This window comes from Eleutherodactylus coqui, chromosome 3, assembly GCF_035609145.1.
Source record: "Eleutherodactylus coqui strain aEleCoq1 chromosome 3, aEleCoq1.hap1, whole genome shotgun sequence".
NCBI classification, from domain to species: Eukaryota; Metazoa; Chordata; class Amphibia; order Anura; family Eleutherodactylidae; genus Eleutherodactylus; species Eleutherodactylus coqui.
This window is the reverse complement of record NC_089839.1, coordinates 250,532,978-250,556,621: the sequence shown is the minus strand read 5'-3', so window position 1 is coordinate 250,556,621 and position 23,644 is coordinate 250,532,978. Positions and strand designations below refer to the sequence as shown.

General features: G+C 45.0%; 1 protein-coding gene across 1 annotated transcript in view; it reads right to left on the bottom strand.

Moving 5' to 3' along the window:
• The window catches only part of LOC136621636 (flavin-containing monooxygenase 5-like), a 72,194-nt gene extending 50,274 nt beyond the window's left edge, over positions 1 to 21,920 (bottom strand). The window contains exon 1 of the mRNA XM_066597271.1: positions 21,863 to 21,920. The gene's annotated coding sequence lies outside the window, so the exon portion shown is untranslated. The remainder of the gene's footprint in view (positions 1 to 21,862) is intronic.
• Positions 21,921 to 23,644: the final 1,724 nt, after the last annotated feature.

Below are 23,644 nucleotides of genomic sequence, written 5' to 3'. Positions count from 1 at the left end.
ATGTAGTTTAACTATAACCTAGGTGGTTTACCTGCTGGTAGTTAACTACAACTGATTGCCTGACAGGCTACACTGTGGTGCACATGTTTGATGTCTATCCTTATCAGTAGAGACGTCTCACACGTTTATTTGTCTAGCTCAAAGTAATAAGAGCGGAACGGTGACATGTGTTTTAACAATAGTCAGGCTCAGTTTGACAGAAGCCTGGCTACACTTTGGCAGTCAGTTTTAATGAATTACCTGATAAGTCTTACTAAGGTGGATTGAAGCACATACTTGGTGTCTATTTATATTAATATAGACATTACGTACCAAGAGTGAGGGAATGTGTCTTATTAAGGTGAATTGAAGCACATACTTGGTGTCTATTGATATCAATATAGACATCACGTACCAAGAGTGAGGGAATGTGTTATAGCCCATACTATTAAGAGGCTGTTAATGTGGCGCATAAATTCCACTTAATGTGGATTGAAGCACCACACTAATCAACTCTCTGAATACAAACCAGAGGAGTAATAAACATCCATCCTGATGAAATGGCACATTGATCGGTGTCACAGAAACGCGTCGATGGAATAACTGAGATGGAATGAATGTTAAACTAGATGGAGTATGAGGAATAGTAACCTTAACCCTATGAGGATCAGATATGATTAAAATCTGATGCGTCCGTCAATTTTGGACATTCATAGAGTGCTATATGGACAGTTCCATCAACAACATTTGATAGAAGGTGCTGTTTATAGATAAACATCACCTAATAACGTGGGTTTATCAATCAAAGCGGCAAGGGAAAATATCAGAGTGACCGCTTCTGAGTGTTTATGAGGTCTTAATGATATTTGACTGATACAGAGTGAAAAATCAAGGCAACAACATTGTATAAGAGAAGGGCATTTAATCATCGCCATACAAAACACTATACAATAAAGTGAGTCTGTGGCCCTGTTAAAACACTGTTTGAAATAGAGGATACCATTGACCCCACATAAACACTTTGTCCTCTTTTTTTTGAGGAGGAATTATTTTTAAGCATTAAAATTTTCGTTTGTGTATGTACATACTAGTTCTTTTAAGGAATACCAAATAAAGGTTATATTTTAAGTATCTAATAAGGTTCTTTTCGGTGATAATTATAGATAGCTCTGAAGAACTTAATTGCCACAGTGACTTCTTGATTACCACAAATGGCAGGCTTTCTGTCAGGGAACATTGACACCTTCTCCTGGCTTACTGAAGCAAAGACAGTTTTCTCTAACCAAGACTTAGACATAAATACCCAGGTCATTTCCATCAATCAGGCCTTTAAAAACCTTACAAAGGCCTATAAGGAATATGTACGGTCATGGTGGGAGGTCCAGGGACTCTCAAATTACTTGGAAAATAAGATTGTACCCCATGGTCTTAGAGTTCATGTTGCCCCCCCCCCCCCCCCCCCAAACTAAGAAACAGTTCGTTCATGATAAAATGGGAGCAGGAAGCGACAGAAAGCTCCCTCAGGTTCATGAACTTGTTGCTAGAAGAGGAAAAGCAGAATCTTGACAAAATAGCAAAGCCCTAGAGGATTTGATTAAAGAAACTAAGAAATTCTCAACTGAACAAGATTTTGAGAAAAAGGAGAATACCCTGAAAATAACAGTGGAAAAATACACGTGCTACTTAAAAGAACGTAAGCGCTTTCAGTTTAAAAGGGACTTGACTGATTTTAAAGAGAACAGAGTATACGACACAAGATCACACACCGAATCGGAGCTTAGCTCCTCAGAAGGGGAGCTTTCTAGCAACGAAACATCAAGAAGAGCGAGGTTTCCAGATAAATTTAGAGGAAGGGGTGGGAATAAATCTAGGCCACGAGGAAAGGGCAGATACCATCCAAGCGAGGGCCGTTTTTTAGGCCAACCAATCTCCAGCTATATGCTGAGAGATCGGGGCAATACAGGAAATCTCCAATAGCCAGGGGTGATCCAAGCTCTGGCATTCAGAACATACAAGAGAATCAAGCTAACCTAAAAGGGGATGAACTACAAATCATGAATCTCTCAACTAGAACCTTAACAGTCAATGAGTTATCGCTACTAAAAAGAAGTGTATCTTTCATACCAACAAATAGATATGAACCCTTTAACTGGACAAAAGAGGTCTCACTTTTTCTACGGAAGTTACGGTGGAAGAAGTATTTCGCCATAGAGGGGAGAAAGAAATGTAAAGAAATGGGTCTAGACCCTAGTGACCGAGAAGCCCTAGAAATCCTAGAATCTCTAGAACAAGAGATTGAGAAAGACCCGAGCCATGGTCCCTTCACGGATTTAAAATAAAAAAACACAAGCTCACCGTCAGGTGAATGTGCATTCATTGACCTTTTTGAATCCATGGTGAATAGGGACCTAAAGGAACTCTGTGTGAAGAAAAAAAGTTTCAGACATCAGAACTTAACAGCTGAAGAAAAAAACGCTCTGGTAGCCTTAGAAAATGACCCTGAGACCATAATTAAGCCATCTGACAAGGGTGGAAATATTGTGGTCTTGGATCGGGGACAATATCAGCAGATGTGTCATCGGATTTTGGATGACAGATCCACATATAAAATCTTCAGATATGACCCGACAGATCAGTTCTTGAAAGATCTGCGGGATATTCTGGTTTCCGCTAAAGATGACTTCCTGATTGGGGAGAAAGAATTTACCTTCATGTGTCCAAAAAATCCGCAGACAGCTGTATTTTACAGTTTACCTAAGGTACATAAGGGCCTGACACTTTCAAAGGGAGACCTATAGTCTCGGGCATAAACAGCTTGACCCAAGGTGTGAGTAAATATCTTGATCAAATTCTGAAGCCGTTTGTCGAAGCTTTGCCAGCGTACGTTAAAGATACAACAGATGTGCTAAAAAGACTGGAAAACATCTATGTGGCACCAAACACCATGCTGGCAAGCTTAGACGTGGAGTCCCTCTACAGCTCCATCCCCTATTCTGGTGGAGTGGAAGCAGTAGGGTATTTTTTGACCCAAAGAGGGACCCACTCGAGAGCACATAATGCGCTATTGTTACAACTGCTGTCTTTCGTTCTTGAACACAACTACTTCCTCTTCGAAGGAAGATTCTTCCACCAGCTCAGAGGTACGGCTATGGGGAGCCCTTGTGCCCCCAGTTATGCCAACCTATACCTGGGCTGGTGGGAGGGGACGTCAGTGTTCTGCGAAGAGAATGACAAATGGACTTCATGTATCGAATTATGGTTGTATACGGGCTGCGGGTACCCGTGTCATCGCTAAGCGATGGTGTGGGAAATACAAACAAAAAAAGGTGTACTGTGCATGACCGCCTGTGTGAGTAGGCAGTTATGCACAGTACATTACATGGCCGTACGCAGGGTCACAGTCGGGCTCACAGCTGGGATCTGCCGCGGGCCTCCGCAAGCGGATTCCACCTACGGCTGCGTGAGCCCGGCGTTATTCAAACCGCTACCTGTAATATGTATTTTACAAGAAGCCCCGGAAACGCTCGCCTTCCTGCAGTTCCAGGAGCAGCTTGTTGAGCGCCTTCTGTGCGAGATCGCCGCCCCTCAGCAAGCTTACAAAGACTCACGGAACGCCACTTTTTACAGCCCCATACCCGCCACTGAGGTCAAGAAATAACCCCCAAAAAGCATGAGAGGAGGGGGGATACCGGCTTTATTGCCCCATATGCCCATTCCAACCAGCCTCTGTAATTACCCCTGTCTTTGGAAATACCACACAGTTCACATTATTACTTTTATCTAAGATTTGGGGAAAGCCGAAAAGGGTGTGGAGGGGGGGATATTTTTAGGGATTCAATTTTTATTCCGTACAAGTGAGCAATGGGGCCTGGAATTTATTTAGTTGTGCCCTGCAATCCAACGGGTGTTCCCTCCATCTAGGAAAAAAAAACAGACTTTTTTCTAGTGGGTAAAAACAAAAATTGGATCACTGAGCAGCATACACTGTCAAGAGAGCTGTAAAGCAAGCAAAGTTGAAACCCTACCACATCATAGTTACTCATGAACTAGTTGCCCAATAAAGTGAAGCGTGTGGAGTACGGAGAGTGGTTCCAGTGAAATTTAGGTAAACATTAGGGACTGTTTGACATCATGTGGTTCACAGACAAAGCGTGATTCCATCTGTGTGCCCACCATTCTGGTGGAGTGGAAGCAGTAGGGTATTTTTTGACCCAAAGAGGGACCCACTTGAGAGCGCATAATGCGCTATTGCTACAACTGCTGTCTTTCGTTCTTGAACACAACTACTTCCTCTTCGAAGGAAGATTCTTCCACCAGCTCAGGGGTACGGCTACGGGGAGCCCTTGTGCCCCCAGTTATGCCAACCTATACCTGGGCTGGTGGGAGGGGACGTCAGTGTTCTGCGAAGAGAATGACAAATGGACTTCATGTATCGAATTATGGTTGAGATATATCGATGATGTACTGATCCTGTGGACAGGTGGCACTGAGGAGTTTCATAATTTTGTGAAACATCTGAACAATAATAAACTCAACTTATTGTTGACGACGGAGATTGATCAGGACAAGATCACATTTCTCGATCTCCAGATCTCAAGGACTAAAGACAATCATTTGGAGACCACAATTTTCAGGAAGAAAACAGCTACCAATACCTTGCTACATTGGACCAGTGATCATCCATTATCGTTAAAAAAGGGAATCCCGAAAAGTCAATTCATAAGGGCCAGAAGAAATTGTTCCAGTGAAGAAGAATTCGGTCTAAAATCACAGGAAATGTGTGATAGATTTCATGACAGAGGCTATCCGGAATGTGTTGTAACAGAAGCACTCAGCTATGCGACACAATGTAAGAGAGAGAACCTCCTAGAGGTCAAGCCCAAACCAGTAGGCGAAAAAACGATCAGAGTAATAGGTTCTTATGATGATCGATCCCATGATGTAAGATCAATCTTAACTAAGTATTGGAGTATCCTGATGAAAGACCCGGATATTAAGGACCACCTATCTGAGTGACCGATGTTAACGTATAGACGTGGGAGGAACCTAAAAGACCGATTGGTACATAGCCACATGCCACAAATATCAGCAGTTGGCACCTGGCTCCAAAGAGAACCCACTAAAGGCTCCTACCCTTGTTATAGCTGCAAGGCATGTAAATACATGCGCCGTTGCAGAACATTCACGAGCTCTGTAACGGGGAATGAGTACGATATACGAGACTTCATAAATTGCAAAACGTGTGGAGTGGTATATATGACAACATGTCCTTGTCCTAAGGACTATATTGGAAAGACGAGGCAACAGCTGAGGCGCAGAATACTCGCGCACATAGGAAATATCAATCGCAACGAGCACACCAGCCTGGTACTACATATGAAGGAGAAGCAGGGTGGTAACCCCGAGTTGGTCACCTTTAGGGGAATAGAGCTGATTAAAAACAATGGTAGACGAGGCGACACGGATAAAAAACTCCTGCAGAAGGAGTGTAGTTGGATCTACAGATTGGATACGTGTGTACCGAAAGGATTAAATGAGTGTCTATCGTTTGCATCTTTCATCTAACCATTAAATTGCCTGATGTTGCTTGAATAAAAGTTTAAACTATGAAAGAACTGACTAGATGTCATGAGATAACAGCTACGTTGCCTCCATAATCCTTAAAATATAAACTTGGGCTGAATTTAATAACTTGCCCTGGGACTTGACAACAATGTATAATCAAACATTTGCATCACCTATAAATGTAAGTTGCAACACATATAAGAATAAGATACCACAAACAGTTTTTGTTATTGTACCATATCAACTTAGGCTGGATCTTGATGTGCATCTTATACCATTTATGATGCTACCTTGGTCTTTCCATATGGGTCTAATACACGAGCGAAATAATTTTAAGCAGTATATTATTGATGTGTACTCAAATATATGTGGATGGGTTGACCTGAATTAATGTCTGGTTACTTACCTGACTTTGCAGTCCTTATCATCACTCAGGGGAAATATCTAAAAATTTCCATATAAACCGTCCCCCCTGATACCCTAGGCTAGAGGATGCTGTTAATATCCACACCGATCCGCTATGTGCGGAGATAGGATTTGGAAGGCTCAGAGAGCCGATATTTGTACTGCATTGATAATCCATATTGAGCGAGATCGGGTGGTTACCAGCAGAGCATAAACGCAGGCTCAAAAGCATCCTGGTTGCTATAGCAATCAACGGAACAAAGAGAAAATGACGAGGAAGCGTCACATGACCGGCAAGAAGTCATGTGACAGCGCCGCACGACTACGCGGTGACGTCACGACGTGATGACGTCACGAAACCGCGTGATCACGCCGGGGGTGTGAGGCGAGACGACTAGCTGATTGGAGCGATGGGACCATCCCCTGTGAGAGAAGGGGAGGAGCTATCAGTACATAAGAACGAGCGGCAGACCCACTGACCAGCTCTGTCTATATGGTTGCGGCCAGGCTGGCTGCTGATTTACTAAAACGGCCAAAAAAAAGCCGCTGTTCACATCTGTTTCCCCCCCCCAAAAAAACGGGGGCTTTATGCAGTCACTCTTAAACCTCTGGCTCTATTCAAAAGCTATTGGTTAATATGTGCTAGAAGAGTCAGGCTATGTAGTTTAACTATAACCTAGGTGGTTTACCTGCTGGTAGTTAACTACAACTGATTGCCTGACAGGCTACACTGAGGTGCACATGTTTGATGTCTATCCTTATCAGTAGAGACGTCTCACACGTTTATTTGTCTAGCTCAAAGTAATAAGAGCGGAACGGTGACATGTGTTTTAACAATAGTCAGGCTCAGTTTGACAGAAGCCTGGCTACACTTTGGCAGTCAGTTTTAATGAATTACCTGATAAGTCTTACTAAGGTGGATTGAAGCACATACTTGGTGTCTATTTATATTAATATAGACATTACGTACCAAGAGTGAGGGAATGTGTCTTATTAAGGTGAATTGAAGCACATACTTGGTGTCTATTGATATCAATATAGACATCACGTACCAAGAGTGAGGGAATGTGTTATAGCCCATACTATTAAGAGGCTGTTAATGTGGCGCATAAATTCCACTTAATGTGGATTGAAGCACCACACTAATCAACTCTCTGAATACAAACCAGAGGAGTAATAAACATCCATCCTGATGAAATGGCACATTGATCGGTGTCACAGAAACGCGTTGATGGAATAACTGAGATGGAATGAATGTTAAACTAGATGGAGTATGAGGAATAGTAACCTTAACCCTATGAGGATCAGATATGATTAAAATCTGATGCGTCCGTCAATTTTGGACATTCATAGAGTGCTATATGGACAGTTCCATCAACAACATTTGATAGAAGGTGCTGTTTATAGATAAACATCACCTAATAACGTGGGTTTATTAATCAAAGCGGCAAGGGAAAATATCAGAGTGACCGCTTCTGAGTGTTTATGAGGTCTTAATGATATTTGACTGATACAGAGTGAAAAATCAAGGCAACGACATTGTATAAGAGAAGGGCATTTAATCATCGCCATACAAAACACTATACAATAAAGTGAGTCTGTGGCCCTGTTAAAACACTGTTTGAAATAGAGGATACCATTGACCCCACATAAACACTTTGTCCTCTTTTTTTTGAGGAGGAATTATTTTTAAGCATTAAAATTTTCGTTTGTGTATGTACATACTAGTTCTTTTAAGGAATACCAAATAAAGGTTATATTTTAAGTATCTAATAAGGTTCTTTTCGGTGATAATTATAGATAGTTCTGAAGAACTTAATTGCCACAGTGACTTCTCGTGTGCCCATATGAATGTCCAAAACACAGTTTTTTTCCACAACTAAGGCCCCCTGTCCACGGCCGAGGCGGAATATCGCAAGCGATATTCCACCATGGGTGATGAAGTGGGAGAGCTGTGAGGTCTCTGCCGTGAGCCTATCTCATAGATATGATGTGATATCAGAGACTGAAAGACTGCATTGCTACCGATTCTGCTAAAACTTATACAAGCTTTGCAATCAGTAATGTGCCAACTGTCATGCAATGCAAGGTTATATGGGTCTGACAGCCACCAACCTATGACATACAGCACCCAAGGGCAGACACCATGATCAATCTATTTTCAGCTTCCTGGATCCTGCACTAGATGGAGCCCAAATTGTACCCAACATGGCCTCGCACACCAAAACTGTTCACTGCCACCACTGACGGTCTTTCAGGTAGGTCAGCCACCTCGGTTCTGCTTATAGAGTGGGTACGAACCTCCTGAAATTCTTTGCCTCTGGACACGAGAGTCTAGGAATTTCTTACACTACTATCCAAGCTGCCTCTTCACTCACAGCAAGTGTCAGCACAAGAATGCACCCAATACTGTACTGGGATCTTGCACATAGACTTGCATTCTTGCGGGGGAAATAACTACCTTGCTTGTGCACCACATCCTGCTTATATCTCTGTATAGTCCAATAACCCTGCCCGGCCAAATAACCGGTGAGGAACACAAACATGGCTGCCAACAGTTTCTGAAAAATTATTTTTTCCACAAAAACTCATTTTGGTTGATAGCTACAGCAGCAAATGATAAAAGCTTCATCTGCTCTACATGGTCTTGTCATTGAGATAACAGACCTAAAAGCAGGGTCCTTGGATAGATAACTGCAGCAGAGAACAACTAGTTCTCAAAACAAAAAATATAAAACTGCAATTTCAAAACTTTCCCAATAGTTTAAGAAAAACGAAAAACTTGTATATCTGCTACATATTCAGTTCAATTATTTCACTATAACTGGGCAAACTTTGAAGTTTGCCTGTTTGACTCACAAACATGACACTGAAGGCTGAACTCAGGCCTTGCAGTGCAATGCTGAGGTACTACAACTTCCAGCAACCACGGAGTTAAATGCACAGGTAGCCCTAAGAAGGAGTCAAAGGGGCATGCTACACTGGCCCGTCTATGCCCACAGTATGTTGATTGACAACTCCTCTCCCTGCTTGTTTATAAGAAGTCAAGCTACTGCCGGCAAGGATGGACCAACGCAGCATGCCTCTTCTATTCAAAAGCCCCATTCCAGAGTCAAATGGCACACTTCAAAATGTGTCTATTATAATATACTGCAGAATGTCAAGGCAATCACATAGGGGCACTGTGCAGATCTGTCCTGGGTTTACGCTGCCCATGGTTCTCATAAAGGGAATATGAACATTGTAGAAGTGGGTCACCCGGCTGAATCCTCTCTCTATGAGCCACAATAGAGAGTTGATCTGTATTAGGCATACTGCATCTTCTTGCAAATTTGAGCCTGGAAGGCCACTGTGTTATACTGCAGCTATTTAATGGGGATACTGGGAACATGACCCAGGGCAATCAGCAACAACATTTTAATAGGGGTTGCCTCTGATTAGACAATTCCTTTAACTGATGAAATAAGTTCATTTTTTTAAACAATTTATTCAGCATGGCTTGCACACCAGCACCATACATATATACACGCATGTACATCACCAAATGCAAACTGTACATAAGAGTAAAAGAGAAAAATGTGGAACTTGGGTTAGCATGTAGCTACTAGCTGTGCTCACAGCTCTGCATGCGTTAAAATTGAATTTAATGGAAAGTAGCTGTGCTTACATTTTTTCTTGTGTCATAGTCTTACTTTATATACCACCGTTTTTTGTATTCCCGTCTGCGGTGGGAGATAAAGGTTACTTTTAGATATTTCCCTTGATTGTGATACAGAAAGTCGACAATGCAAAAAATACTGAGTGTGCAAATCCATGCCCGCCACTCAATGTTTATCCCTGAGCTTTATTAATAATCAGTACAGAAAAAAATGTTTTATGGCCAATTGCAACAGTAGGGATAAACCATATTCTTGATAACAAGACCTTTTCTCCCTGACTATGACTAGTAAAATCAGTAGCTTGTATAAAGATTTTTTGCAGACTATTAACCCACAGGCGGGTGCTACTGTATCATTTGGGTGGATTGATGTTTCTTCGCAAAATTACTGGTGCTCAAACTCGGTTGCATTGGAGGTGAGCAGATTGTCGCAACAGTGGTTCAATAGAGGGGCAATTTTGCTTTTCTGTATAGGATTCTTGAGAGCGTTGAGAGGTATGCCTTTGTCTATCGATACAGACATAAGTCCCTTAGTTCAGAAAATTGTTTGCAATGATTGCATCTGTTTGAGAAATGACAAATGATCGATTTTGTATTTATCATTTATTCTTTATTATTGCCTTAAAGCAGATACATAGAAACTCTTATGAGAAAGCAGTTGGAATGCTCTGCAGAAACAAGACCTATTTTACCAAGAATGCAATTGTAGCTTTGTTCCTTATTAGAGATGAGCGAACGTACTCGTCCGAGCTTGATAGTCGTGCGAATATCAGGGTGTTCGGGATGCTCGTTACTCGTAACGAGTACCACGCGGTGTTCCGGTTACTTTCAGTTTCCTCTCTGAGACGTTAGCGCGCTTTTCTGGCCAATTGAAAGACAGGGAAGGCATTACAACTTCCCCCTGTGACGTTCAAGCCCTATACCACCCCCCTGCTGTGAGTGGCTGGGGAGATCTGATGTCACCCGAGTATAAAAATCGGCCCCTCCCGCAGCTCGGCTCAGATGCCTTGTGAGTTAGCTGAGGGACAGTGCTGCTGGTGCCGGAGCTGCTGTAGGGAGAGCGTTAGGAGTTAGTGTAGGCTTCAAGGACCCCAACGGTCCTTCTCAGGGCCACATCTAATAGTGTGCAGTACTGTGTTAGCACTGTAATTTTTTTTTTTTTTTCAAAATTGGATCTGCAAAGCATTGCGCCCTGCAATAGGGACAGAAGTGGTGGTTAGGCAGGGAGAGTGTTAGCAGTGAGTGTAGGCTTCAAGAACCCCAACGGTCCTTTCTAGGGCCACTTCTATCCGTGTGCAGTACTGTCCAGGCTGCTGTTAGCAGTGTTGCATTTTTTTTTTTCTTCTCAAAACCGGCTGTGCAGACCATTGCACCCGGCATTAATACTACAGGGATAGAATTGTGTAGGCAGGGCCAGAAGACATACATTATTCATTGAATACACGCAGTGTGGCTTGTCCTTTGAAAAACAAGGGAAAAAATTCTATTTCGCCTGCCTCTGACAGTCCTCAGGGCTCTGGGTACGTGTGTGCTGCGTGCAGAACGTTAAAAATAATCAGACGCAGCCAGCTACGTTTTACTGCAGGCTTGCGCCAATTTTTTTCCTGCATGGGAAATCCCTGATCTACTGTAGCGAATAACTTTGCATCACTGCAGTTCTCTGACACATTTGCAGGGCCACAACACAGTTATTAAACTTAGTAGTATTCATTGAATACACTTAGTGTGGCTTGTCCTTTTGAAAAACAAGGGAAAAAATTCTATTTTGGCTGCAGGCTTGCGCCAATTTTTTTCCTGCATGGGAAATCCCTGATCTACTGTAGCGAATAACTTTGCATCACTACAGTTCTCTGACACATTTGCAGGGCCACCACAACACAGTTATTAAACTTAGTAGTATTCATTGAATACACGCAGTGTGGCTTGTCCTTTTGAAAAACAAGGGAAAAAATTCTATTTTGGCTGCAGGCTTGCGCCAATTTTTTTCCTGCTTGGAAATCACTGGTAATACAGCATGCTGAGGGGTAGGGGTAGGCCTAGAGGACGTGGACACGGCCGAGGACGCGTAGGCCCAAGTGAGGGTGTGGGCACAGGCCGAGCTCCTGATCCAGGTGTGTCGCAGCCGACTGCTGCGCGATTACGAGAGAGGCACGTTTCTGGCGTCCCCACATTCATCGCCCAATTAATGGGTCCACGCGGGAGACCTTTATTAGAAAATGAGCAGTGTGAGCAGGTCCTGTCGTGGATGGCAGAAAGTGCTTCGAGCAAGCTATCATCCACCCAGAGTTCTGCGCCGTCCAGTGCTGCAAATCCGAATCCTCTGTCTGCTGCTCCTCCTTCCTCCCAGCCTCCTCACTCCACTACATTGACACATGCTCAGAAGCGGGAACACTCCCAGGAACTGTTCTCGGGCCCCTGCTCAGATTGGGCAGCAGTGGTTCCTCTCCCACCAGAGGAGTTTATCGTCACTGATGCACAACCATTGGAAAGTTCCCGGGGTCCGGAGGATGAGGCTGGGGACTTCTGCCAACTGTCTCAAGACCTTTCAGTGGGTGAGGAGGACGATGACGATGAGACACAGTTGTCTTGCAGTGAGGTAGTAGTAAGGGCAGTAAGTACGAGGGAGGAGCGCACAGAGGATTCGGAGGAAGAGCAGCAGGACGATGAGGTGACTGACCCCACCTGGTGTGCAACGCCTACTCAGGACAGGTCTTCAGAGGGGGAGGCAAGGGCAGCAGCAGGGCAGGTTGCAAGAGGCAGTGTGGTGTCCAGGGGTAGAGGCAGGGCCAGACCGAATAATCCACCAACTGTTTCCCAAAGCGCCCCCTCGCGCCATGCCACCCTGCAGAGGCCGAGGTGCTCTAAGGTCTGGCAGTTTTTCACAGAGACGCCTGACGACCGACGAACAGTGGTGTGCAACCATGGTCGCGCCAAGATCAGCCGGGGAGCCACCACCAACAGCCTCACCACCACCAGCATGCGCAGACATATGATGGCCAAGCACCCCACAAGGTGGGACGAAGGCCGTTCACCGCCTCCGGTTTGCACCGCTGCCTCTCCCCCTGTGCCCCAACCTGCCACTGAGATCCAACCCCCCTCTCAGGACACAGGCACTACCGTCTCCTGGCCTGCACCCACACCCTCACCTCCGCTGTCCTCGGCCCCATCCACCAATGTCTCGCACCGCACAGTCCAGCCGTCGCTAGCGCAAGTGTTGGAGCGCAAGCGCAAGTACGCCGCCACGCACCCGTACGCTCAATCGTTAACCGTCAACATAGCCAAATTTATCAGCCTTGAGATGCTGCCGTATAGGGTTGTGGAAACGGAGGCTTTCAAAGCTACGATGGCGGCAGCGGCCCCGCGCTACTCAGTTCCCAGTCGCCACTACTTTTCCCGATGTGCCGTCCCAGCCCTGCACGACCACGTCTCCCGCAACATTGTACGCTCCCTCACCAATGCGGTTAGTGGCAAGGTCCACTTAACTACGGACACGTGGACAAGCACAGGCGGGCAGGGCCACTACATCTCCCTGACGGCACATTGGGTGAATTTAGTGGAGTCAGAGCCTGGGACCGCTCACGTCCTACCCACCCCCAGAATTGCGGGCCCCAGCTCGGTGGTGGTATGTTCGGCGGTGTATGCTTCCTCCACTAAAGCACCCTCCTCCTCCTCCTCAACCTCTGTCTCGCAATCAAGATGTGTCAGCAGCAGCAGGACGTCGCCAGCAGTCGGTGTCACGCGGCGTGGCAGCACAGTGGTGGGCAAGCGTCAGCAGGCCGTGCTGAAACTACTCAGCTTAGGAGATAGGAGGCACACGGCCCACGAACTGCTGCAGGGTCTGACAGAGCAGACCGACCGTTGGCTTGCGCCGCTGAGCCTCCAACCGGGCATGGTCGTGTGTGACAACGGCCATAACCTGGTGGCGGCTCTGCAGCTCGGCAGCCTCACGCACGTGCCATGCCTGGCCCATGTCTTTAATTTGGTGGTTCAGTGCTTTCTGAAAAGCTACCCACGCTTGTCAGACCTGCTCGTAAAGGTGCGCCGGCTCTGCGCACATTTCCGCAAGTCCCACACAGACGCTGCCACCCTGCGGACACTGCAACATCGGTTTAATCTGCCAGTGCACCGACTGCTGTGCGACGTGCTCACACGGTGGAACTCTACGCTCCACATGTTGGCTAGGCTCTATGAGCAGCGTAGAGCTATAGTGGAATACCAACTCCAACATGGGCGGCGCAGTGGGAGTCAGCCTCCTCAATTCTTTTCAGAAGAGTGGGCCTGGTTGGCAGACATCTGCCAGGTCCTTCGAAACTTTGAGGAGTCTACCCAGGTGGTGAGCGGCGATGCTGCAATCATTAGCGTCACCATTCCTCTGCTATGCATCTTGAGAAGTTCCCTGCAAACCATAAAGGCAGCCGCTTTGCGCTCGGAAACAGAGCCGGGGGAAGACAGTATGTCGCTGGATAGTCAGAGCACCCTCCTGTCTATATCTCAGCGCGTTCAGGAGGAGGAGGAGGAGCATGAGGAGGATGAGGAGGGGGAAGAGACAGCTTGGCCCACTGCTGACGGTACCCATGCTGCTTGCCTGTCATCATTTCAGCGTGTATGGCCTGAGGAGGAGGAGGAGGAGGAGGATCCTGCAAGTGATCTTCCTAGTGAAGACAGCCATGTGTTGCGTACAGGTACCCTGGCACACATGGCTGACTTCATGTTAGGATGCCTTTCTCGTGACCCTCGCGTTACACGCATTCTGGCCACTACGGATTACTGGGTGTACACACTGCTCGACTCACGCTATAAGGAGAACCTTCCCACTCTCATTCCCGAAGAGGAAAGGGGTTTGAGAGTGTTGCTATACCACAGGACCCTGGCGGACAAGCTGATGGTAAAATTTCCATCCGACAGCGCTAGTGGCAGAAGGCGCAGTTCCGAGGGCCAGGTAGCAGGGGAGGTGCGGAGATCGAGCAGCATGTACAGCCCAGGCAGTGCAACAGTCTTTAAGGGCCTGGACAGCTTTATGGCTCCCCAGCAAGACTGTGTCACCGCTCCCCAGTCAAGGCTGAGTCGGCGGGAGCACTGTAAAAGGATGGTGAGGGAGTACGTAGCCGATCGCACGAACGTCCTCCGTGACGCCTCTGCCCCCTACAACTACTGGGTGTCGAAGCTGGACACGTGGCCTGAACTCGCGCTGTATGCCCTGGAGGTGCTTGCTTGTCCTGCGGCTAGCGTCTTGTCGGAGAGGGTGTTTAGTGCGGCTGGGGGAATCATCACAGATAAGCGTACCCGCCTGTCAACCGACAGTGCCGACAGGCTAACACTCATCAAGATGAACAAAGCCTGGATTTCCCCAGACTTCTCTTTTCCTCCAGCGGACAGCAGCGATACGTAAGCTATACGTAGGCTGCACCCGCGGATGGAAGCTACGTTCTCTCTCACCATCCAAAACGGGGACATTTCTGTTTCATCAATATGTGTCTAATATTCCTCCTCCTCCTCCTGCTCCTCCTCCTGAAACCTCACGTAATCACGCTGAACGGGCAATTTTTCTTAGGGCCACAAGGCTCACTCATCTAATTTGTCTAAACAATTTTTATATGTTTCAATGCTCTTAAAAGCGTTGAAACTTTAACTTGAACCAATTTTTCATTAAACTGGGCTGCCTCCAGGCCTAGTTACCACTTAAGCCACATTAACCAAAGCGATTAATGGGTTTCACCTGCCATCTTGGTTGGGCATGGCCAATTTTTACTGAGGTACATTAGTACTGTTGGTACACCAATGTTTTGGGGCCCTCACCTACAGTGTAATCATAGCAATTTGTATGTTCTTCACCTGCACTTATGGTACAGAAGTGTTTGCGGGGTTGGCCTACACTTTAGCTACATAAATGTAACTTGGGCCTTGGCTATACTGCAGCTACTGAAATGGAACTAAGACTGCGCTCCCACTATCCTGCTGCTTCGGAATTGTTCCTGGGGCCTGTGTAGGCTGCTACAATGACTTAAATGGAACTAAGACTATGCTCCTCCTATACTGCTGCTTCGGAATTGTTCCTGGGGCCTGTGTAGGCTGCTACAATGACTTAAATGGAACTAAGACTGTGCTCCCCCTATAATGCTGCTAGTGATATGTTAGTGGGGCCTGTCGCTAATGCTACGACTGAAATGTTACTAATTCTGGGCTCTGCCTATACCGCTGCTAATGGTATGTCTCTGGGGTGTGGAAACAGAGGCTTCCCAAAGACATGATGGCGGCGAGGCCATTTCCCACCATCGCTGTTACTATTAAGGTGCATATAACCACGGACACGTGGAGAGGACACGTAGTGCCTCCAAAACATCCCCCGCCACGGCCCACTTAATCCTGGCCACATTCCGAAAACCAACAAAATAAAACCGCGCTACTAGGACCGCAGTCACCACCACATTACCACCAACGCGGTTACTGTTAAGGTACATATTACCAGTCTGACTGGGGCATGCAGTGTTGGCCGGAGCCCACCTGCATTAAGCATGACATTACTACCTCAGCTGTGTTGGGCAATGCAATGAGATATTTCTATGTACCGCCGGTGGGTTCCAGGGAGCCACCCATGCTGTGGGTCCACAGGGAATTATAAATGCATCTGTTTCCACTTGTAAAGAACCACAGTCAGACTGGGGCATGCAGTGTGGGCCGAAGCCCACCTGCATTAAGCACATTACTACCTCAGCTGTGTTGGGCAATGCAATGGGATATTTTTGTGTATCGCCGGTGGGTTCCAGGGAGCCACCCATGCTGTAGGTGCACACGGAGTTTAACCTACATGTGTCCACTTGTAAAGAACCCCAGTCTGACTGGGGCATGCAGTGTGGGCCGAAGCCCACCTGCATTAAGCACGACATTACTATCTCAGCTGTGTTGGGCAATGCAATAGGATATTTCTATGTACAGCCGGTGGCTTCCTGGCACCCACCCATGCTGTGGGTCCACAGGGAATTATAAATGCATCTGTTTCCACTTGTAAAGAACCACAGTCAGACTGGGGCATGCAGTGTGGGCCAAAGCCCACCTGCATTAAGCACGACATTACTACCTCAGCTGTGTTGGGCAATGCAATGGGATATTTTTGTGTACCGCCGGTGGGTTCCAGGGAGCCACCCATGCTGTAGGTACACACGGAGTTTAACCTACATGTGTCCACTTGTAAAGAACCCCAGTCTGACTGGGGCATGCAGTGTGGGCCGAAGTCCACCTGCATTAAGCACGACATTACTACCTCAGCTGTGTTGGGCAATGCAATGGGATATTTCTATGTACCGCCGGTGGCTTCCTGGCACCCACCCATGCTGTGGGTCCACAGGTACTTCACAATAGGGAGTTGTACCTGCCTGTGTCTATGAATTAAAAAGCCAGGTCTGACTGGGGCATGCAGACACCTTGACAGAATGAATAGTGTGTGGCACATAGGTTCCCCATTGCTATGCCCACGTGTGCAGCTCCTGATGGCGGTGGCACAGGATTATATTTCTCATTGCTTCTGTACAGCATTGTGGGCTATCGCCCCACCCCTTTTAAAGAGGGTCGCTGCCTAGCCGTGCCAACCCTCTGCAGTGTGTGCCTGCTTTTCCTCTGGCAGACGCACTTATAAATAGACATGAGGGTGGCGTGGCATGAGGGCAGCTAAAGGCTGCGCAGGGACAGTTTGGTGTGCGCTGTGGACACTGCGTCGTGAGGGGGGGGGGGGGGGGTGGGCAGCATGTAACCCAGGAGAAGTGGCAGCAGAATGTCATGCAGGCAGTGATTGTGCTTTGTTGTAGGTAGTGTGGTGCTTAGGTAAGGTATGCCATGCTAATAAGGGCTTTTCAGAAGTAAAAATTGTTGGTAGGGGGGGGCCTACTCTTGCCGGTATTGTGGCTTAATAGTGGGACCTGTGAACTTGAGATGCAGCCCAACATGTAGCCCCTCGCCTGCCCTATCCGTTGCTGTCGTTCCCATCACTTTCTTGAATTGCCCAGATTTTCACACATGAAAACCTTAGCGAGCATCGGCGAAATACAAAAATGCTCGGGTCGCCCATTGACTTCAATGGGGTTCGTTACTCGAAACGAACCCTCGAGCATCGCGATAATTTCGTCCCGAGTAACGAGCACCCGAGCATTTTGGTGCTCGCTCATCTCTATTCCTTATCTAATGAGATAAAGAAGTTTCTAACAAACCTAGAGATACTGGTTTTACTTATAAGAAGAGGACTTATCTTCAGCATGTGATCTCTAGTCTACAGAAGAAGTCGGTTAGAACCAGTTGATGTAAAACACAACATAAACACTGTAAATTACATTAAGGCCCATTTAGACACAATGGGTCAATCTTGATTATCACTCAAGATTAGCTCAAAAAACAACAAACAACAAAAAAAAGGCTCGGCACACCAACAGGAGAACAGTGGAATCTTGGATTAGACAGAAAAAGTCTCCTTTCCTTTAATTCCGTAATCAAACCATTTAAAAGTCCTGTACAATGGGTTTCGTAGCGATCACCACAACTTTATCAAGTACAATACATCATACAACACAATTAACAATTTAAATGTAAAATCTGAGACTTACATATCAGCACGCCAATGGACCTCCCGCCACGGCGTCCCGGTCAGTCCAGATACCACTTCCGGGTGTCGAGATAGAGCCGGTGATGTAAAACATTCTGTACAGTGCACGAGATGCACTGGTGGAATGCATAATTCCCCATTTCCGGGTATCATGACTGAGCGGACGACGTGAACACATCCTTTGGAACGCACGTCACGTCCAGGTGGACTGCAGGAAACTCCAGCGCTGAGGCACTCCCTCCTATCCGCTCTATCTCGACACCCGGAAGACACCTCAAGGGTACCAAATTTCACACCATTTCTGATGCCATGGCTGCTACGGATGACTGATTTGAGGCACAACCGAAATCCATCTTTTTGCAAGGCTTACAGAGCTTGGAATACCGATGTAAGAAGTGTGTTGACATCAGTGAAGAGTATGTGAAATAAATGTAAAGTTTCATCTTCCTATCTCATTTCTTTCTGGGTAAAGCCAAAGACTTATCAGCACCCCCTCGTATATGCCACTAACTTTCGCCCACAGCTTTGTCCATGTGAAATTCGTATTATGCTTTCTAGATGATACAAATCGTAACTATCTTCATAATTATTTTGTTGCTAACTGATTGCTAACTTATAAACCTTCATCTTTCTTTATCACATATCTTTGTTGTTTCTTTATTATATAAATCATTTTCATAATATCCACATTATGAGATGTTCTTCACTAATCCTGATTGGTAAAGGAGCTCTTTGTAGACCACATTGGTAGTATTACCTGCAGGTGCAAGGATCACCAGACTGCTATTGGAACCCACACTGGAATAGGACACATAGAACTGACCATGTGAAAAAACTGTTCTCCATCAAGTGTATTCCGGCTACCTTCAACAATTGCCTGGCAATTTATTGATCCTTGCAAAGCAGACCTTAAGGGGGACTTCAGTCTTTTGACCTAAAATGGGTGCTCAGTGGCTATTAATGGTATTTGTGGTACATTTTCCCTTAAGCACATCCAGTGATTACTGTGCCTTTGATAACATTTCGATGGAGAACTTTTATTTGCAGTCTGTTTCCATTACATAATTTCTGAAAACAGCCATATACTTACTGACACAGGAGGACTCACAAAACATGAGGAGCCTTGATGATTGGCTTGTGAGCTCAAAGATTGTGGCCAAAATCCAACTAATACCTTGCATTTATTATGTATTATTCACATGCAGTGTGGCTTTAAATGCCGGGGGAGCCCAGGGTGACAGTAACAATGTGGTCCACTTTTTAAGGTACAGGGCAACCCACCAAACTATTATGGCATGATTAATAGGTTGCTTGCCTGCATGGTGCACTACATGTATTAGGATGGTCTGACACTTTGTATCTACTCTGTGCAGGAGTATACACCAAGCAGCCATCCACCTCTATACAGAAGGTTGTGTGAGTGGCTGTCTCATCAGTGTCCTCCAGAGGTGTAATTGGCTCCCTCATTTGGCAGTATGGCTGCCTGCATGCTGAGGTTGGTGCACATGTTTGCCCTCCTGTGCCAGTAAGTATATAGCCGTTTGCAATGATTGTTTGTTTTTATATTTCCCTTGCTATGATACATTTATATTAGTGTAGGGTCTCACAAAATGCGAGGAACCTTGACGATTGGCTTGTGAGCTCAGGTATTTTGGCCAAAATCCAATTAATACCTCACATTTATTATGTATTATTCACATACAGTGTGGCTTTAAATGCCAGGGGAGCCCAGGGTGACAGTACCAATGTGATTCACTTTTTAAGGTGCAGGGCAGCCCACCGAACCTATTATGGTGTTATTAATAGGTTGCTTGTTTGCATAGTGCACTACATGTATCAGGATGGTCTGACACTTTGTATCTACTCTTTGCAGGAGTATACACCAAGTAGTCACCACCCTCTATACAGGAGGTCGTGTGAGTGGCTGTCTCATCGGTGTCCTCCACAGGTGTAATTGGCTCCCTCATTTGGCATTATAGCTGCCTGCATGCTGAGGTTGGTGCACATGTTTTCTCTCCTGTGTCAGTAAGTATATGGCCATTTTCTGTGATAGTTTTTTTATATTTCCCTTTCTGTGATATATTACATACTTTCGGAGGATTTTGTTTCCTTAGTTACATAACTGGTGCACTAATCTTAAGAATGTGGAGTATGCGGGTGGGAGGGTGGCTGTGTTGAGGGCAATTAGAAATTCCACAGGATAGTTTACTGCATCATCAGTTTGTAGTACTGAATCTACAGACTCATATTGCATTTCTTCTCCTTCAAATGATTTGAACAAAAAATCATTAATAGCAGCTGCTTTGTATTTTTTAAGGAGTTAAAAATCGCTTTGATGTCAGAGATGTCAATTCTGTAAGACATGTCACCACTATGGTTAAGCTTGATGCTATGATGATCTTACCTTCAAGTGTAGAGTTTTCTCAGTCTCCTATTTTAAGTAACATCTCTGAAAAATTGCCATCAGAAGTGTCACCTCTTAAGAGATCTTACATTTGTTTTTTGGGTCGAGCTTCTGAATATGAGGTCACAAACAAGATTTTAAACATGACCTTACTTCATTGGCTCATGTTCCCCTGGTCATGACTGGTAAAATTTGTCAAACGTTTCCAGCTAAGAGAACTAGAACATCTCCCATTAAGCCATTATTTACCATTAGATCTTTTAGCATTCTACTGAGTGCTTCAGCTTCCCCTTTATGAGCCGTAGTGCATTCAGCCGATAGAGTTAGCTAAAGGCCCTTTTAGACAGGACGACTGTCGGGCAAACACTCATCCCTAAGAAGGTAGTGGAAGAGAAATCTCTTCTAAAAGATAGGATGAACTGTAAAGCAGAGTGTATTTTAAAAAGAGCACATGTGTCCATATCCACTACAGTCAAGGTGGCTATGTCATATGTTTCGGTTGCTAGGGCATTACGAGTCTGGTTGAGCGATTTAACAAGAGACCTAGAAGAAGGTGTATCCATCAGTGGAATTTCTTTGTGATTCTCTACTAGATCTATAGCGTTGATCAATTCAGTCATCTCTGCAAAAAAATGGGCAGAAAATAAAGCATCTAAAAGTTACATTTGCAACCTGCCATTCCAGCCAGAATCTTTGTTTGGCCCTCCGTTAGAGAAGATCGTTGAGTCTCTCAATGAAACCAAATGATTAAAATCACTGAAAATAAAAAGTAGCAACTAGATCCTTTCGAGGCCGATTAAGAGAATCCTTTAGATTCAGCCCAAGCAATAGATTCTCTGTGAGAAGAAAATGTTAGAAATATCAACCGGTCTCTTTCCCTAACCCACAAAGTGACGATCAAGAGAAATTACTCATGCTGGATGTCAGATGGGCAATACTGCTGTATATGTCTAGAACAGAGCATTTCAGAAATTCAGAGGCTCTTTTCTTGCAGCATCAAGATTAAAATAAGAGACAGAAAGTTAGTAAAGCTACATTTGCAAGATGAATCAGGGAAATAATAGCACTGATAAACAAAGATTTTGCTCCCAGGGAGTAAATCATGTTATTTAAATGAATTAGCGTGCGATGAATCCGAATCTGAAGTTAAAATTCACCTGCGATTTCTAGATCGTAAGTTATATGTCAACTACAGTTTGGCGACAGCTTGGTAGATTAGCCCACGCACTGATACATGGCAACATTATAATTGCTGCACCATTACCTGCATCATGCCTTCCAGCGTCTCGTGTGTAACACGTCCTGGCAGCAGTCGGTTCCTGCAGCATCTGGGCACATCTGAGCATGTTGGTAAGCTAATGTCAACAGTTGCAAGCCCTATATAATGTGAGATGGGCCGAGCACTTGCTTATAGTTGACAATGCTGTTTTCTTATAAGGCTAGTATGTCTGTTTTAGCCTAAAGATGAGTAGGCAGAGTTGTGTTAACAATCCAGACAATCTTTGTCACATTTGTTCAGTGCAAAAACCTGGCAATGAGAGTTAAGATTGCTTACAAGTAATATTTGGAGTGTAAAGTTGGAGATGAAGACAAAAGATAGGCACCTCGCATCTGCTGCACTGTGTAGTACTTTGGCCTCACACAGTGGCTGAAGGACAAGAGGACATTTGCTTTGCCTATTTGGCCTAAAGGCCTCAAAGACCTTTCTTAAGTCAATAGAATTGCATAAAAATGCAGTAAATACACAATACAAGCATATTTCCACATAAAATAAATGGACCTGCTTACGATCTTTTTTTGCCCACGTGAAAAACGCTATTACTTATGTAAAAGAAATGCAAGCAAGACTAGATACTCAGGGAACATGCAGTGTTTCGACCCATGAAAAAGCTGCATATTCATGACCAATAACTGCATACACCTGTGTTTATGAGCCCTAAGCCTCATGCTCTCTTTATTATGTATGCCTGTGCTGTCATATCTATTGATTGTGGCAGCGATTTATCCTCAAGTCGCTGGATCTCGAAAAACCCCTTTAAGGCTTACAGATGTAGCAGATATTAACTTGACACTTAACATGCTCTGATAACCCAATAGTAATGCACTACAATGCTGTTCATTGCGTTATTACAATGCAAGAGTCATGTTAGGAATTGCTACATCAGTAGGAACCTCCAGTAGGGGTGTGGTACAAAATCCCCAGAACAAATTAGCGCAGTATTTAACCAGACCTTTTGTTTGTGGTTTTGTGCAGGATCTGCATCGGAAGGTCTATGATCTATATATATAAAGACGAAAGCCCTCACTGACTGACTGACTCACTGACTCACTGACTGACTGACTGACTCGCCACTAATTCTCCAACTTCCCAATGTTGTAGAAACATTAAATTTGGCACGAGCATAGATAATGTGCAAAATAGGAAAATCTTATGGGTCCCAACTCGATTATTTAATTCTAAGTGCAAAAGAATTAGCGTCCATATTTTACATACGGAATCTAATTCTCTCATTTCCGGATGTCATAGAAACTTTAAATTTGGCACGAGCATTGATTATGTCATAAATAGGAAAAGCTAATGGGTCCCAACTCGATTATTCAATTCTAGCACAAAAGAATTAGCATCCAAATTTTACGTAGAAATCTAATTCTCTCACTTCCCGATGTCATAAAAGCTTGAAATTTGGCACAAGCATTGATTATGTCATAAATAGAGAAAGTTAATGGGTCCCAACTCGATTATTTAATTCTAAGCACCAAAGAATTAGCATCCAAGTTTTACGTACGGAATCTAATTCTCTCACTTCCTGATGTCACAGAAACTTCAAATTTGGCACGAGCATTGATTATGTCATTAATAGGAAAAGTTAATGGGCTCCAAATCGATTATTCAATTCTAAGCGAAAAAGAATTAGCGTCCAAATTATATGTACGGAATCTAATTCTCTCACTTCCTGATGTCATTTTATATAAAGGAAGCGTCGCATGGTTACCTCCCCGTGGTGTTTCCTGGGTAACGCAAAGAACCATGCAAAATGGTGAACAT